The following is a 17,927-nucleotide window of genomic DNA, read 5'->3' as shown; positions in this document are numbered from 1 at the left end:
GCCCAATGAGCCATGGCTTCACAATGGATCTACCATGTATCCATTTTGAATTCACAGGGAAAGTTGACACAACAATTTAGGTACAGACTAAAGGATCACTCATCCCAACTCATGCTCCAGTTTCGGATTAGACCACGTGACTTCCGAGGTTTGGTCTTATCGGGTTAACATGTTAAATTTATGTTATTTGGACAGTCATCTACTCTGAAGATGGGTGAAAGGGGAAAAAAAAATGAAGAGGGGATATAACGTTCAAATTTCAGTCAATAATCTAGTCTTCAATTAAAAAAAAAAAAAAAGCAAACAAAAAATCCCAGACACAGATGATTCTGAAAATGAAGATTTGTTTCCTCCACCCATGTAATATTTTAAGATTGTCATTTTCATTTAAAGTAAGCATGTCTGTTATTATACTAAAGTGTCTCTTCATTTACATGAAAACACCTTAGTTTGACCTTAGTTTGGCAAGCTGGAATGCAGGCAATGTACTTTGCTTAACACCCCAATGTTCAGAAATCAACTTTAAGCAAGAATGGTTAGTGTTAAACCTTCCAACAACCAAGGCAGCTTCTTTTTCTTTCAGAGGACTCCGAACCTCGCACCCAGAACTTTCTAGCTCCCTTTCATTTCCAACTCCTTCCCCAAGGCCCATTGCTATAAACAGACTAGAAAACAAAGGCGGGTCCTGACAGGAAGGAAATGGAAACCTAACAAGTCTCTTGTGCACCGGTCTGGATTCCCTCTTTCGCTGGGACTGCCTAAACTACAGGAATCCCTGCTCTAGGTAGCTCTGTATTACTCTCTGTTGCTGTACAGAAGAAAAAGGCAAACACAGATACGGAGTGCCCTCAGCAAAATTCAAATTCTCAGACTTACTAGCAGGACAGGAAAAATGAGGCACCTCATATAAAGCACCTCTAGGTAGAGAGGTTGAGAAAGGGTGAAATTTAATATTTGAGGCGTTTCTAGCTAGCTAATACTTTGACTTTTGGGTAGGAGGGTACAAGGAAAGAAAATAATTTCCTAACATCGCTGTGGCTTGATCAATGTGTTGGGAACAGAAATTTACACTTTTCTTTCTGAGCTATGACCTGCCCTAACATATGCCTCCAAGCCGCAGGCTGAGGAAACCTGTGCCCAGGATACCTAGAAGGTCACAATTCCACTAGCATTTCCCACAATGAGTTTGGTTTCACCTACCTTAGAAGTGGAGACAAAAATGGCCTGGTAGTGATGAACAAGCAAGATCTCACCATGGACCAAAATCTTAAAGGGACCTGTTGTTATAAGTGCCAGCAGTCACGCGCTCCCAGTGGGAGAGGAAGCTTGGTCATATCGTCACCATGTGTTTCTGAGATTTGCAAGAGTCTGCATCTAAGCCAAAGCACCCCCAACTCCGAAAGCCCCTCCTGGTTTCAAGGACTTCAGGCAGGAAAAGCAAATAGTCCAAAATGATTGCAGGGGTCAGTGAACCCTGAGCGGTTCATATCAGACTGTTCTGAGGAGTGGTAAGTCACAGGGTCTATATTGCAGCTATTTATAGTGAAACCAAATTCCATCCCCAAGTTCTCTTGCTTCCAACTTGTTCTAAGTGCAGGAGACCAGCTGTGGTCAGATCATCTTACTGGACCAAGTCTCTGACAAGGCGAAGGAACCAAACTAGGGAGGTGGAGTGAAGAGCTGTCGACTCTTGGTGCTTTGGCTCTTAATCACTGAGTCAGACATCTCCAGAGGGAATGGGCATTCCCTCCAACTGGGCACAAATTTGATAGGCTGTGGACATTAGAGGGAAAAACTGAGAAGTTGGTAGTCCTCTACCTCTCTTCCCCAATCCCTACAATCAATCTCTCACTCGCTCTCGTTCTTTCTATTCCTCTCTCTCTCTCTCTCTCTCTCTCTCTCTCTCTCTCACACACACACACACACACACACACGCACCGGATTCTGCAAGCCAAACCCAGATCCTGGCCTGACTTCCTAGAAACGTCTAGAAAAGAAAGAATGTCATCATCCAAGAGCCAGGCCAGGGGTGAAATATGATGAGGACTGATGTCTAGTCACTTTGCAGCTTAGTCATTCATTGTTCTAAGAGGTAGTTTTAATGGGGAAGAAAATTCAGGGAACATTTATCTTGGCTCCAAACCTTGACCAAAGGTGTAAATTCAGAAGAAGACAGCTCTCTGGGATTCTGAGAGTGGTAATGGCCTTCCCCAGATTCATCTACATAAGTGTTTTTACAAACTGTGAGCCAAGACACATTACACAGTCGTGAAATCTATTTAGTGCGCTGTAATCAGCACTTAAAAATGAAAGGAAATAAAATGAATCCAGTAGAATGGAATAGGATGGAATTGACTAGAGCACAAAAGAACTGAGTTGATTGGGATGGGATGGCATGGGACGGGACGGGACGGGACGGGACTGGACGGAACGGTACAGAACAGAAAAGAACAGAATAGAATAGAATAAACCCAGTAAAAGTGAGTATTGTTCTGTGAAACTTTTGTTTCTGTTTTTTCCCTCCAAATCCATACATGACTTTTATTGCATCTTTAAAATACCACAAATAAGTCTGAGGAATCACTCGGCACTTTGCTGTTTCTGCAGCTGGACAGCTTAGATCTTATTCATCAGCCTGCTGAACTCTTCCTCTTTCAGAACACAGACACCCTCCCAACATGTGCTGATACCCTTGTTTTGAACTGTTGTGGCTTGGTGAATCAAAGCAGCTAAATTTGGTACAAGTACAATATCGTTTCCTTCAAGAATTAACTCATCTTTCTGGGCTTGAGATACTGAACAAGCAACACCTGACCTCATCTGAACCCTGCGGATGTATTTTTCACCCAAGAAATTTCGGATTTCAACAGGAGAACCATTCTCCTGCTAACAACGGTGACGGGGAAGTGAGCACACACAGACCTCATCTTGTAACGAAAGCCAGTGTAAGGCCCTTGATCATGTTCTGTACGTGATCACAGAGAGTGCGAACAGTAGCCGGTTCCTTTCTGTCTCCCCGCCATTTGTCACCCCAAAGCCTCTTCTTCTTTCCAAGGAGACTGAGTTCTGCATGGATGTGATTGCAGTCCCTCTGCTGGGCGGCTCTGGGGCCCTTTGCAGTACCTGTGCGTCCCTGCAGAGTGATGTCCGCATTTTCTGGAATGTCCACCATCTGATTACCCAGAACGGGCTTCATTCTCGCAGTGGATGCAGCAAAGAGTGAAACTTTTGTTTCTTATACATATATGCGTACTCAATCACCACATAAAATGTATTTCTGGCTGCTGGTCACTATAAAATTTCACTTTTCCAAAAAACACTCATCTAAATGATTTGGTAGAAAAGAGCATTAAAAAAAGCCTTTGTGCCACCCCCAATTTCAAAAATTCTACTACTTGGGGGCCAGCCCGGTGGCTCAGGTGGTTAGAGCTCCGTGCTCCTGACTCCAAGGGCTGCTGGTTCGATTCCCACGTGGGCCAGTGGGCTCTCAACCACAAGGTTGCCAGTTCAGCTCCTGTCCTCTCAACCACAAGGTTGCTGGTTCGACTCCTGAAGGGGATGGTGGGCTGTGCCCCCTGCATCTAGCAACAGGCGACTGGACCTGGAGCTGAGCTGCGCCCTCCACAACTAAGACTGAGAGGACAACAACGTGACTTGGAAAAAAAGTCCTGGAAGTACACACTGTACCCTAATAAAGTCCTGTTCCCCTTCCCCAATAAAATCTTTAAAAAAAAAAAAAATCTACTACTATAACCAGTATTTTGGGGGTTTCATTATATGTCAGGTACGATTCTGTGTTAGATTAATACTTATCGCAACCTTCTTGGATAAAATTATCTCAGTTCTACAGATGAAGTAAAGTTCAGTATCAAGTTCAAGCAGACAGTAAGGGAAGAGCTGGGGTATGAATCTAGGCCTATTTGTCTCCACAGTTTGTGTTGCTAACAACTCTGAATCACTTCCCTCTTTAATTGGTCAATACACACGTAAGTTTATTAGTTATACACATATGGCCATTCTCGTTGTGCTGGTAGCTTTATAAAAAGTTAGATGAGAATGTTTAGAAAAACAATTTCAGATTCCCACAAATGTCCAGCAATCTCTTATTAAAAAGAAGGTTTAATTTTGAATTAGTTGCCTACTTGACTCAGAACCCCAAACCTACCCTCCAAACACTCCAATGGTTATCTGAAAAATCAGCTGAAGGAATATGATTTCAAGGCACTAGATTTTCATGGTCTTACCCCTCTGGTTGCTTCCACTCTATTGCACACAGAAATCCTGTACCAGGGCACATTTGGTGTTTGTCTTTTTATACCTCGAGCTAAATCAGTTCAACCACTTTTGAGTTGAGGGGGGAAAAAAAGGCATACTTTTTCCACTTCCAAAATAAACTCTACTTTTAGGCATACAGAACGCTTAGAAAAGGCTGCAACTTTAAAACTTCCCACTTCACATATGGGTACTTTTAAGTCCTCATTACTTTTCAACTTAGTTTTTAAATTCTTAGTGATTTGCTCATTTTGCAAACTCCTATGCTCTGTTGTCATTTTTGTAATTCCCATAGCACATACCGCGCATGCATGCCCAGGAGATTATAGACACAAGGTACTGGCTTCAACAAGTGCCACCTTGTGGAAAGTGTGGGTGAATGGGGACTGAGTAGGAAGACAGATACCACATACAGCCTCCTGTAAAGCACCCCCCACAACTGCAGTGCAAGTCAAAAAAGCCGCCTGGAAGGCCTCTTTTGTTTCCTGGCTGCTTGCGTGGCCCAGAGTAGTATCCTTTGGCTGCTGGCTTCAGAATGGGATTCTCTCCAAACCAAGGAAAGATGAAACTTGATCTAACTGCCTATTAACTTTTCTGTAGCAGTTCTTGGCCACTCATCAAAGTTTCTCTGATCTCTTTGTTTGAAATGAAAAATAATTGACTCATAAACACAGGCAGAATTTCCAGGCAAGAAGTTCTCCATTGTCACCAGTGAGCAGACCAGACCCGTAGGTGCTGTCATGAGTACAGCCCAATGCTCAGCTATCCCCCCAGGGGGCCCAGCAACTTCCTGGCTGGGCTTCCCTCTTAGGGGCAGACATTCACCCCCCACCTGTAGCTACATCCTTCCGACACTTTTCAAAACAGGAACAGTTGTCTCAGTCCCTGTGTTCTCCAGGCTATTCTATTTTTGCCTGGATGGAATAGGATATTGCGGGCCTGCCCCAGCCAGAGCAGGGCTGGCATGTCTGAAGGGAGCCCTTGGGCTCCCCACCGTAGGGCCCGCTCCTAGCCCTGCCTGTTCTAATTACCACACTCACAGAAGCACAAAGGACAAAAAAAAGGGGTTCTACTTTTCAACCTTACCACTCTGCCTGAAGCTTCTGTGAACAAAGGACATTTAATAATAGAATTCCACCACTGGTATTTATAGCATCAATTGCTCAAAACTGTTTTAGGCTTTACTTTGAAAAGCTCAGCCTTTGTCACAATCTCCCCAGGAACTGGAGCAGAAGACAGGTATTAGGACCTCCACTTTGCCCACGAAGAGACCCAGGGGTCACCGAAGAGAGGCTATTCCAAGAATGGACAACAAGTAAAGGCCCCTTAGAAGTGGAAATCCATCCAAGTGCTGCACCAGGCTGATGAGGCTGTAGTCCTTCACTCCCTCATTCATTCATTCATTCATTCATTCATTCATTCATTCATCAACATTGATTAAGTTCTGATACTTTTCTAGCACCACACTAGACACCAGGAAAAAAGCAAGGAACAAGTTTTTGGTCTTCCGTTTCTTCAACAAATACATTTCAAGGAAATGAAAAAGAAGGGAGAACTTAATGATTGAAAGACAGTTGAGGAACAACCAAATTCAATATATGGACCTTGTTTGGACCCTGAATCAAACATACCAAATGTTAAGAACACATTTGTGAACCAATAGGGGGAATTTTAATATGGACTGGACATTTGATAGTTAAGGAATTGTTCATTTTTAGATGTGATAGAATTACAGTAATAAAATTACCTTACCATGTGGAGACATATATTGAAGCATTTATAGATGAAATTATATGATGTCTGTGACTGGCTTCCACAATATATAATTGATAGGAGGGAATGGGTAGGGGTATAGATGAAACATGACTGATTCTGAGTAGATGATGGCTGAAGCTGGGTAATAAGTACAGGACAGGTATAGTCTCGTAGAAAGAGACACCTCTTCCAATAATTCCAATGAAAATTCCAGAATTGAGTTTCATGGAACTGGAGTGGCAGTGTGGCCAAAAACTTGAAATTCATCAGTTAGGCCAAGCCTAGGTTACATGCCTACTCTTGAAACAATTGGACTGAGAATAGGAGCCAACCGGTTCCTCAATTACAAATAAGTTTCACCAGAAGATAGGGAAATAAATGCTGGATAAGCAGAAACAAGTCCAGTGCACTGCAGGACAAGACTGGAAAATAATGTAACAGAGCAACATGCTAGGTCTCTCTCACTCCATCTTGGTCAAGCCTGCATTGTTCCCAAGGCCTCCTGGCTCATAGCTTCTGCTTAGTCTTGCATATAGACATGCTTGCATATAGACATGCTCATCATTAGAGGAATTCTTCTTTGGGCTTGAGGAGATAAGGGAAGTACGTATTGTTTATCGACAATTTTCAAGAACCACATGGACACACATCAACTAACAGAATCTTCCTGGGATCCCTGGTGGAGCCCTGATGTCAATCACCTCTTCCCCTCCCATTTCTCCTTCCCTTGACTTGAAAGAAGCCTGAACTCTGTACTTTCTTAAGATCAACTTGAGACACCACTAGGTCTCTTATCTTCAGGGTTAGCACCTTCTCATTAAACAAAACTTTTCTTAATCCAAACTCTAACCTTTTGAGTTTTGGTCTATGGAAACATCCCAGACTTTGGATGGGTAATGATAATACCAACCAGAACCCTCCCGGCAAATGAACCCAGGCAGGACAAGAGGAAACCGCATTGGATGAGGATGGGGGAGGGTTGTTGGTGGAGAGAAAAGGGACTTTTTGAAACAATTGGGATGGCTTTCAGAGACTTTTGCCTTGGGCTTGGGATAGCAACAGAATTCTTCACAGGATTGAAGTACAATGCTCTTGTGTTGGGCTAGTTAAAAAAGGAGGGCCTCAACCAGCTCACATGTTGGGGAGCAGGAAAACACATGTACTTTGGGTTAAGCAAGTGTTTTTTATTTTTTGTTGTCTGTTGTTTCCTTACTGCTGTCAAATCACTCTGGTTCAACTTCCTTCACAAACCTAGCTATTATAACGGCTACCATGATGAAAGCTATAAAACAGAGATCTTAGACCCAGTCATACCAGAAAAGGCTCCAGAAAAAGCCATTGTCTGGTTCCTCTGAATACTAGGGGAGTGAGAGAGAGAGTAGCAACAAGAAAATGAAAAGTTGTATATCAGACTGTTGAAGTCATTCCATCCCTTTGAGCTTTAGTTTTTTATTCCATAAAATGCAGGTAACAATGTATTTGGAAATACGTAGCATCCTACCTGGTTCGTGGTAGACCCTTGAAATTACCATTTCTTCTTCTGTTCTACCCTTCTATACTCCAAAGTGACAAGGAAAGTCAAAGTATTTTCTTAAAAGCACCTATTAACTCATCAGTTCAACCATAGCCAGAAATCCTGGAAATAGAGCTAAACTATCCTGTCTCTGCAGCCTTCTTCACCCTTTGGGATAGCTGGGAATTGCCTGATGGCCTTTTCCCTCTTAATTGATGAGGGAGCAGAAAATTATATCCTGCCTTACCCAGGAATCTTGGGATGTTACTAGTCTACTAATTCTGATCATCCAACATGACCAGTGGACTGAGAGACTCAGAATATTTCCAAAACTCAAGTGAGCCTTATATGTCATCTGGTCTAATTCTCTCCCCCATTTTACAGATAAGGAGACTGAGGCTCATAAGGGAAAGGAGTTGGCTCAAGGTCACATAGTATCTTAGGGACAAAGTCAGGAGTAGACATTAGAGCTGAAATACCAGTGCTCTTTCTATTGCTACATAGCTGCTTATAAACCTCTTTCATTTTAACAAAGTGTAATATACAGATGGTCTCCGACTTACGATGGCTCAACTTCTGATTTTTTGACTTTATGAGTGATACTCATTTAATATAAACCCTACTTTGAATTTTGAATTTGGACCTTTTCCCAGGCTAGCAATATGGGGTACGATACACTCTCTTGATGCTGGACAGCAGCAGCATGAAAATTTTGCCCAACTACAGACTAACGCAAGTATTCTGGGCATATTTCAGGTAGGCGAGGCTGACCTATGATGTTCAGTAGGTTAGGTATATTGAATGCATTTTCAACGAACAATGCATTCAACTTATGATGGGTTCAGTGGGATATAACCCCATCATAAGTTGAAGAACATCTGTACTTTATTAGCTAAACCAACTTCTTTCAAAATACATATACAATAAGGGCTTTCAGAGATGAGGCAAAGGGATTAAATGACTGCTCCTCAAAGAAAAGAATTACCCTAATAATCATGGAACCAGGATTCCGTAAGTGAAGTGGGGGTTATGAAGGAAGGAAGACGCTGGACCTAAGTCACACATTAACAGAGGGCATCATAGTTAATGTTTTGACATCATGTTTAAATAATAACAACAGCAGCCAATACATGGCACATAGTATGTACCAGGCCCCGTTCTGAGCCCTTTGTAGAAAATAACTCATTTAATCCAAATAAAGTTATGCTGATATATTAAATGCATGTTAAATTCTTAACTTATTCACGATATTTTAAAAATAGCGCAAGTGTTGCAACCCAAATTTCGCATTCTTTCTTTCACAAGCTTCACACAATAAAAGAGACCTGGGTATTGACCTTGGAAAGGCCCTACCAACATCTATTCATCCATCCATTGACCCACGCTTCCATCCATCCACCCAACCTTCCATCCATCCATATATTCAGGACCCCACCCATCCACCTGACATTTACCAAGCCCTATGTTTGGTGCTAGTGATGCAAAGATGAAAACAAAACACACCATGCTTGAGTTCCTCACAGTGTGATAGAGGAGAAAAAAGTATGAGCTTACATGAAAACCACTGTGGAAGGAACTGTGTCATGAAGACACAGAGGAGGTGTACCTTGCCAAGTCTGTTTGCTTCATTATTTTTAGCGGCAAGTCTCAAGAAGGAATTGCCCAAAGCAGTAACAAGTCATAGGAGACCAAGAAAATAATAGTAGGAGACACCGGTAAGAGTTCTTCAGCTTCTGGGGTCATTAACACCCTTGGAAAATCCAATGAAAATTGTATCTCTCTAGATAATGGCATAAATATACTTGTACACACATTTTACCTTGTCACTGGTGAGTTTCAAATCCACCTCTGTCACTCACTAGCCATGAGACTTGGGTCTCAGTTACGTAATTGGTAAACTGAGAATAATAATAGTACTTGTCTTCCTCTCTGGGTAGTGGTGACAGTCAAATGCAAAATTGTGTCTAAAGCACCTGCAGAGACTGGGCAATCAATAAGTCATAGTTCCCTTTCCGTTCCCTAAGTGGAATTTAGTTTTCAAAAGCAATGAGATGACAACATAGCAAAGATGATAAATTGACCTTTTCTTGTTTCCTGTGGAGTCTTCTTTTTCTTTTTCTTTTTGCTCCTGTATCACACAGCTTAGTCTGCCTGGCCTCATATCCCAAGTGGCTTTTTATGGCCAACCCCTTAAATTATTTGAAGCCCTCAGTGTACCCATAGAGATGTGATCCCTGCTTAGAGCAGGAGACCATTCATTCCTTTGGGGAATCTTATCTATTACTTGAAAGGATTTCAACATATCTTCTTCTATGGCTCCTTAAAGTCTCCAGCCACATACGGATCCCCAATTCTAATAGGCTAATGACATGGGTTGCAGATGCTGGGGCAGGAATGCAGGAAAATACCTCCACAACCCCAAGTAATCTCTTAGATTAATATCTACAGTCTATACTAGTTTCATACGGGTTGCTATAACAAAGTACCACGAACTGGGTGGCGTAAAACAGAAAACTATTGTCTCACCGTTCTAGAGGCAAGAAGTCTGAAATCAAAGTGAAGGAGGGACGGTTGCTTCTGGAGGCTCTGAGGAAGAATCCACTCACTGCCTCTCTCCTAGCTACCTGGGGTGGCTGGCAACCTGGGGCATTCATTGGCTCAGATGTGTATCACCCCAGTCCCTGCTGCTGTCTATACATCCCCTTCTCTGTGACTCTCTGTCAAATCTCCCTCTCCTTTCTCTTAGGAGGACCCTAATCACCACATTGAGAGCCCATGCAGATAATCTGGGAGGATCCCATGGAGATCCTTACTTTAATTACATCTACAGGCACCCCTTTATACAAATAAGATTACATTCCCAGGTTCTGGGAATTAGAACGTGGACATTCACGTGAGGGTCCACCATTCAATCCACAGCAGGTCTCATTTCTTTGACCAAAGTCCAGCTTTGTCAAGCCAAAAGATTTGGCTTTTTCACAATGTGACTACGTTTGCGCAAAGGGAGAAATATCTCAGCTAAAAGTTGATGCCGGACACAGTGCTGGGTGTTGTATATATACGACCTCACTTAATCCTCATGACCACTGATGAGGCTGAGAGTACATCAGTAATTAGCCCCAGGTTATAACGTTGGTATATAGTGAAGGTGCATTCAAATTCATCACTGCCTGATTCTGAGAATTAATTTATGGAGTGCTGACCCGGGGCAAGGTACTCTTCTATCCGCTGAACAAATGAAAACACATCTAACATTCACAAGGAGCATACATGTTAAGTAAATTTGCAGCCCCTCCCCTTCCTATGGATGAGACACCTGCGGCACAGAGATATTTAGCAACTCGTCCAAGGTAATAAAGCTAAAATACCTGACCCTTCAGGCCCTTGGTCTGTAAGATTAGGAATGAAGATTCTAGATCATCTACTACATGAGACACTTTGTGTTTTTTCACATGGAGTCTTCCCTGAACACTTGTGAAACAGATATTATTACTATTATTATTATGTTTTACAAAAAGGAATCCGAGGCTAAAATGGGTACCCTGACTTACCCACGATGGAAGTGGGATACAAACCCAGGTCCTTGTGATTGGCCAGCTGTGTTTTTTCCACTAGGCCTCACTGCCTCCCACAATCGTCACAAGGATCTACGGAGATGATGGGTGTGACTAGGACTCACTTTTAAAAGAAGACGGGTCTTACAGGAAATTGCGGAATTTTCTGTACGCTTATAGTACTCCTTCTCCTCTTCATCATCATCATTTCCACTACTCTCACCATCATCAACCAACTGTTGTAGTTGTCCAATCTGAAAAGTTCAAGGCCATGGTCAACAATGCCCAGGGGCTAGTACTGGCTTGCACAGCTCTCATCTAATCCTGACACTTTAAGAAAAACAAATGACATAACCTGAAGGAAAATAGATGAGTTGGCATGAAGCACATAGTTTGGGCCTATTGGAGTCATGCTTCGGTATTTAATTAAGCATCAAGTGTGTGTCTCATGACAACAGCTGAAAAGAGGGTCGGGACAGAATCACTCACCACCCCCCCACACACACACACACACAAGAAACTGGAAAAGTAGAATATGGCATCTCAACAGAGCCACAGGTGACAAAGGGCTTTTCCGGGCAGACCCCATTGTTGACAAAGCTGGGGTAGGCCAGGGACTGAAGGGAGGCTGACTTGATGCCATTAATGCAGTCTACTTGCACCCTGGAGTTCAAGGGCAGCAGGGATGCAAACACACAGAGCACACTCCCTAACACAGCAGCTCGATCTCCTGCTTTCCCCATGTTTCATTTCGAATGATACAATCAGGCCTGAACCTTCAACCCGCCTCGACTCCTTCTTCACCTTCACCTCCTGTGGGACGGGCATTGTGGTAGTTGCCAAGTCCCAGAAGTCACCTCAGGTGCTATGCCTGGGGTCCCCACCTCTCTTTTGAGAAACTGTTCCTGTTGCACTGTGACGATGTGACATTAGGAAGCACACCACCTCCCATTCCTGCTGTGGCCACAGAGATGAAGTCCAAATAGTGCTTAAAACATATAAGCCTGGCCAATCTACATCCAATTCTGGGAGTCTTCAAGTGCCAGCGGCAGATGAGGACCCCCTTTGTTCTCCAATCAATGCCCCGGAAGGATGTGAGCTTGAAGTTGCGTGTTCGGGATTCTCACCCAATGGAGGACGCCAGCCTCCAACAGGAAGGAATAAAGCTGACACATAAAGAAAACAGATGACAGGAAGAAAGAATGCCTAAAGCATTCTTCTTCCTGCTCTACAGCTGTCCCCAAGGCCAACTCCATTATTGTCCTCACCCTGGCTTGATCATGGGAGCCAATATATTCCTCCCCTTTTTGGTTTAAGGTTAATTGAATCGTGTTTCTGTCACTTTCAATGAAATAGATCCTACATCTTCCACATGCCAATGAGAGTCTGCATTATGCTACGTGGTCCATGTCACTGGGTGCCTCAGAACACCTCTCGGAGGCCAAGAGCCCCATTTCACAGATGAAGAAGCTGAGCCACAGAGAACTCATGGGTACTATCCTAAGTCCCACCGTTAGTCAGTCGGAAAGCCTAGAAATCTGTGTTCTTTCCCCTATCCGTTCCTACTAACTATCGTTACCTTAATCCCTGCAACATGTGTCACAGGTTTCTGTTCCAATCGGTCCCTCCTGCCATCTGCCCAGGTTAGGGCTCTTCACCCCTTCCCTAGTGTAGCGAGCGCAGTGGCGTCCTGACTAATTCCCGTACTCCTCTCCAACCCCAGTCAGTATTCCTAAATCATACCTACAAGTTATGTAATTTACTCAGTTAAAAAATCTTTCATGGAGCAGCCAGTTAGCTCAGTTGATTAGAGCGCGGTGCTCTGAACAACAGGGTTGCCGGTTCGATCCCCACATGGGCCACGGTGAGCTGCGCCCTCCACAACTAGATTGAAACTACTTGACTTGGAGCTGATGGGTCCTGGAAAAATACATTTAAAATAAATAAAAGTTTAAAAAAAAAAAATCTTTCAGGGCTTCCCATTGCCTACTCTATCAACTTGTCTTAGCCCAGGAATGCAAGGCTGTCACAACCTGGGCCTAATCAATGATCAGATGCTTCTCTACCTTTCTCTTGCTACCCAAGGTCGAGGTTATAGCTGTACCTGACATGCACCAGGCATTCCTACTTCCACCCCTTTTTTCAAGCAGATCCTCCATCAGAACTGCCCCTGTGCCCACTGTGGAAATCCACCGGGTTTCACTCAGAAACTGTCACTTTCATGCGGCATTCCCAAAGCCACTAGTTGTATGTCATGATCCCCTCTCAGAATCCTTATGGACGACTCATTCTCCCCTTCCAGGGCACTTATTACATTTTTCTGGATAGTATAGCTATCCTGAGATTCTTCTCAAAGTTTTTACCAAGACAAAAGTGCCAGGTAGACAAGGTGCCTGCCTTCTTTCCAGATTTCAATCAACATACAATATTCAGCACCTCCTACATGACTGGCCCTTTACCAATAAAGTGAATTATATTACATAACATGCTAAGCACTATTCTAATAATTATATGAACAATAGCTCATATAATTCTTACAATAATTCTCCAAAGTAGGTATTGTCATCCTCATTATACAGATGAAGAAACAGAGGCACAGAGAAGTTAAGTAACCTGCCAAAGGTCACAAAGCTAGTGAATGGCAAAGTAGTGGTACAAACCCAGGCAGTCTAACTCCAGGGGCTGTGTTCTAAAGCACTACGCCAGGCTGCCTTGGTGAGCTCTCCCCTCTAAAATGACTCCCTTCCTACGTCATCCGATCTACTCCTGCATCTTCATTTATTTATTCTTTCATCTACTCCTATCACAGTTTAATTGAGTGACTACCATGAGCCAGGCACTGATGGTGATTCAGCAGTGTAGCGCGCTGAATGATGGCCTCAAGGACATATCCGACGCCTAATTCCTAGAAGGGACCCCTGAATATCAACTTATATGGCAAAAGCTATGATTGAATTAAGGATCTTGAGTGGAGGAGTTTATCCTAAATTACCCAGGTAAGCACATTGTGATCTCCACGGTCCTTAAAACAGGAACACATGGGGATCAGAGTTGGAGAAAGACATGTGATGACATAAGCAGAGATTGGAGTGATGTAGACACAAGCCCAAGAATTCTGCAAGCCACCAGAAGCTGGAAGGGGCAATGAACAGATTCTCTCCGACTCCTCTAGAGGGAGTGTGGCCTTGGCAATACCTTGACTGTGGCCCCAGTGATACTGACTTCAGACTTCTGGCCTCTAGAACTGTGAGAGACTACACTGTTAGTATTTTAAACCATGCAATCTGTGGTAATTTGTTATGGCAGCCTTAGGAAATTACCGTATTTTGGCGTGTATAATGCGCACCGATGCTTTTGGCCCAAACTTTCAGGGGGAAAAAAATCTTTCATTTTAACTTTTTTCTTTTGTTTTAATTTTTTAATTCAAATTTCTATTTGTTTACATTACGTACCTGTTTTTTGTATTATAAAGGAATTTTAGCATTTATTTTTTAACATATTATGGTACAAGAAATTTTATGTAACAAATAATTACAAAACACAGGAACAGATACAAGTTACAAGAAATTTTATGTACTGGTAACAAATTTACGATATTTACGCATCGTAGAAGGCCAAGAACTGTTCGTCGCTTCAAGTTCGTCTAAGTTCAACAAAACCGATGATCTTATCCTGCATACGGATATCGTTATTGATTTCTAGAGTCACACTTTTAACTCATAAGCGTAAATAATTAAAAACATTTATATAGATATGGAATTAGTACTACCCATGTATAACGTACATCCTTATTTTTCCCTGTCACAAATTTGGGTAAAAAAATTTGCACTATACACGGCAAAATACAGTAATACAAACGGTGAAGCAAGAGAAATGTGATTTCTGTTCTCATGGAATGGGCAAGATAGATAGTAATTTTTAAAAATTAGAAGATTACTTAACTAGAGTGTCCTAGACTTATCAGAGGGATCACTTCACATACTCTGTAGATGCCTGACCATTGCACTGTATACCTGAAGCTGAAATAGAATAATATTGAATGTCAACTCTAACTATATATATATATATATATATATATATATATATATATATATATATATATATATATATATTCACGGTATGTAAAGTACTGTGGATAATATAGTCAATAGTATTGTAATAGCTACATACGATGTCAAAGGGGTAGTAGATTGGGGGAGAGGGGTTATTACTTTGTGAGGGGTATAAATGTCTAACTAGTGTGTTGCTTTGTACACCTGAAACTAATAAAAAATAAATTAGAGGGTCACTGAGTGTTACAAAAGGGAAGGGCAAGGCACAAAGAGTTTGTGTATCAGCAAATCCACAGCCACAGCTCTTTAGCCCAATACGTGCGAAGGGGACAAAGGGATACGACTGATGGCCAAGGGCTGGAAGAGGGACTTCGTATACTGAAATAGCATGGCAGGAGTGCATTTTGAATACTGCCACTGAAAACATGAATTTGTAATGGGATTGCTTTATGAGACCAAGAAATAAAAGGATCTAATCCTCATCCCAGCTAGCAGCATTTTCAGAAATTACACAGGAGCTCCTGTAGCCCCTGTCCAGAAAAACACCTCTCTCCTGTGTTAAGATACGCACACAGGTTACTGTAGAGGGGGTTCTGTACCACTTACGCTGGGATGACAAGCGGGTCACCTCCATTCAATGGGTAGTGACTGACTAGTATGCTGTTTTGAGAAGGACTCTAAGGCCAAGTCCAGGTTCAGTCAGAGACAATGTCATGATTGATTAGTAATACCTGCCAGGAGCCACGAATAGTGGAATGGGAGCACATGACTCATGACTTTCCAACCATCCTCTAGAGCACTGTTCTTTTTTTTATTTTATTTTATTGGGGAATAATGGGGAACAGTATGTTTCTCCAGGGCCCATGAGCTCCAAGTTGTTGTCCTTCAATCTAGTTATGGAGGGCGCAGCTTGTGACCAAGTCTGGTCACTGCTTTCAATCGTTAGTTGCAGGGGGCGCAGCCCACCATTGTCGCCTCCAGCGCAACACGGGCGGTGAGGGTGCGAGAAGGGGCAGCTTGGGTTAAGTTTTAAGAAAGAAACAGAGACTTAATGCAGTTTAAATCTCAGAAGGCCAGGGGGCCTCCAGTCTTGAAATACTGGAGCCCAGAATGAAGCCAACTGGTGGTATTTATTGAAAAGTATACAAGGGAATGTTATTGTTTTTTAACACGGTCTGTGAGACTTACTTATCACGTTTTAGAAATAACCCAAACAAATTATGTTGATCTTCAAACAGCCGAAGCAGAAAGTCCTTGAGGTGAGATATGTGACTCTTTTGAGGGACAAATATCACATGTTGAAATTGTTTTACAGAGCTGAGCAGAGAGAGCTTAATCTTATCGCTCTAAAGACTCTTCTCACAATTAAGTGAGAGGGGAAAACCAGAACCAGCAGCGGCTTTTCCCAGGCAGGGGGAAGGGGGAGCAAGGCCCCTTCCCAGATCTTTTTAAGGCAGCTCTTTTTGGGGGTCCCCGCTCAGTTCCGCCTGGCTTGAGTTGTTTCCCACGTGGAAATCTTACTCGTCTTTGGCTGCAAACCATCTTTTGGGGACCAGACAGAGACATGAGGTGTAAAACATTGAGATAAGAAAAGTCCCAAAGAGGCACAGTCTCACAGTCTTTTCTTTCCTCAAGGAACGACACGGGTGTGGGGGGGGATTAACTAGGCTGTTGTGTGACAACACACCATCCCATGTGGGAATTGAACCAGCAACCTTGTTGTTGTTAAGAGCTCAGGCTCTAACCAACTGAGCCATCCAGCCGCCCCTCTGAAAGCTCAGCGGCAGCTCATTGTCTTCAATCTAGTTGTAGAGGGCACAGTTCACTGACCCATGTGGGGATTGAACCGCAACCCTGTTGTTCAGAACTCACACGCTAACCAAATGAGCCATGCGGCCGCCCTAGAGCCCTGTTCTTAACCTTTAGCTTACACCAGACTCACTGGGGGGTTTGTTAAGACACACATTCCTGGGCCCCACCTCAAGAGGTTCTGGTACATTAGGTTTCAGGTGAAGCCTGAGAATTGACATTCTACACAAGTTCTCAGGTTAGGCTGATGCTGCTTGTCCAGTTACTGCACTTTGCAAACCACACCTCCAGAGTGTTCTCAAACTTCAACCTGAGAATGAATCACCCCCAGTCCTTGCTAAAAGTCAGGCTTTGATTCAGCAGGTCTGGGGGTTAGCCCAACATTCTGCATTTATTGCAAGTTCCCAGGATGTGCCCATGTGGCACCACAGACTACCACACCTTGGGTGGAAAGGAGCTAGAAAAAGCAGTTCTCCATTGAGGTCACGTGGCACACAAGTGTGCCAAGGACAACTGTGAGGGGCCACAAGCAATTCAGAATGAATTACTTTCTCTAGAAGTAAATTAGGGAAGATGCATTGTTTTCTCTATTGAAAAAAATCTCTTTTACTTGCTTACTGGTGTAGTGTGAGAAAAGTTGCAACGGCAGGGAATCTACCAGGAATTATGTATAGACTCAGAGACCATCCCCTCTGTCTCTCTCTCTTTTCCCATTCAAATCACATTTATTTATACAGATGATACAGGGAGTTATGGGAGACGCAGACTACCCCACTGTACCCTCCCTGCCCCAGAAAAGGACAAAACAAAGGCATACTTCCCCATGGGTGACCACGAGGGCGATGGGGCGGGGGGTTCTGCCCTTGGAGGAGCGTTGGGGGAGGCATCTTCCCTTAGGGAACCCCTGCTCTCCAGGGGTTACTGGCCCTGGAGGCTTTGGACAGTATCTGGAAAACTGCGTTGAGGGAACTG

At 43.2% G+C, this 17,927-nt stretch overlaps 1 protein-coding gene across 1 annotated transcript in view; it reads right to left on the bottom strand.

The window, feature by feature from the left end:
* The window catches only part of FGF13 (fibroblast growth factor 13), a 514,923-nt gene extending 513,532 nt beyond the window's left edge, over positions 1–1,391 (bottom strand). The window contains exon 1 of the mRNA XM_033117997.1: positions 1,201–1,391. The gene's annotated coding sequence lies outside the window, so the exon portion shown is untranslated. The remainder of the gene's footprint in view (positions 1–1,200) is intronic.
* Between the last annotated feature and the right edge of the window lie 16,536 nt (positions 1,392–17,927).

This window comes from Rhinolophus ferrumequinum, chromosome X, assembly GCF_004115265.2.
Source record: "Rhinolophus ferrumequinum isolate MPI-CBG mRhiFer1 chromosome X, mRhiFer1_v1.p, whole genome shotgun sequence".
In the NCBI taxonomy this organism is placed as follows: Eukaryota; Metazoa; Chordata; class Mammalia; order Chiroptera; family Rhinolophidae; genus Rhinolophus; species Rhinolophus ferrumequinum.
The sequence above is the reverse complement of the archived record's forward strand: the minus strand, read 5'-3'. Positions and strand labels throughout refer to the sequence as shown.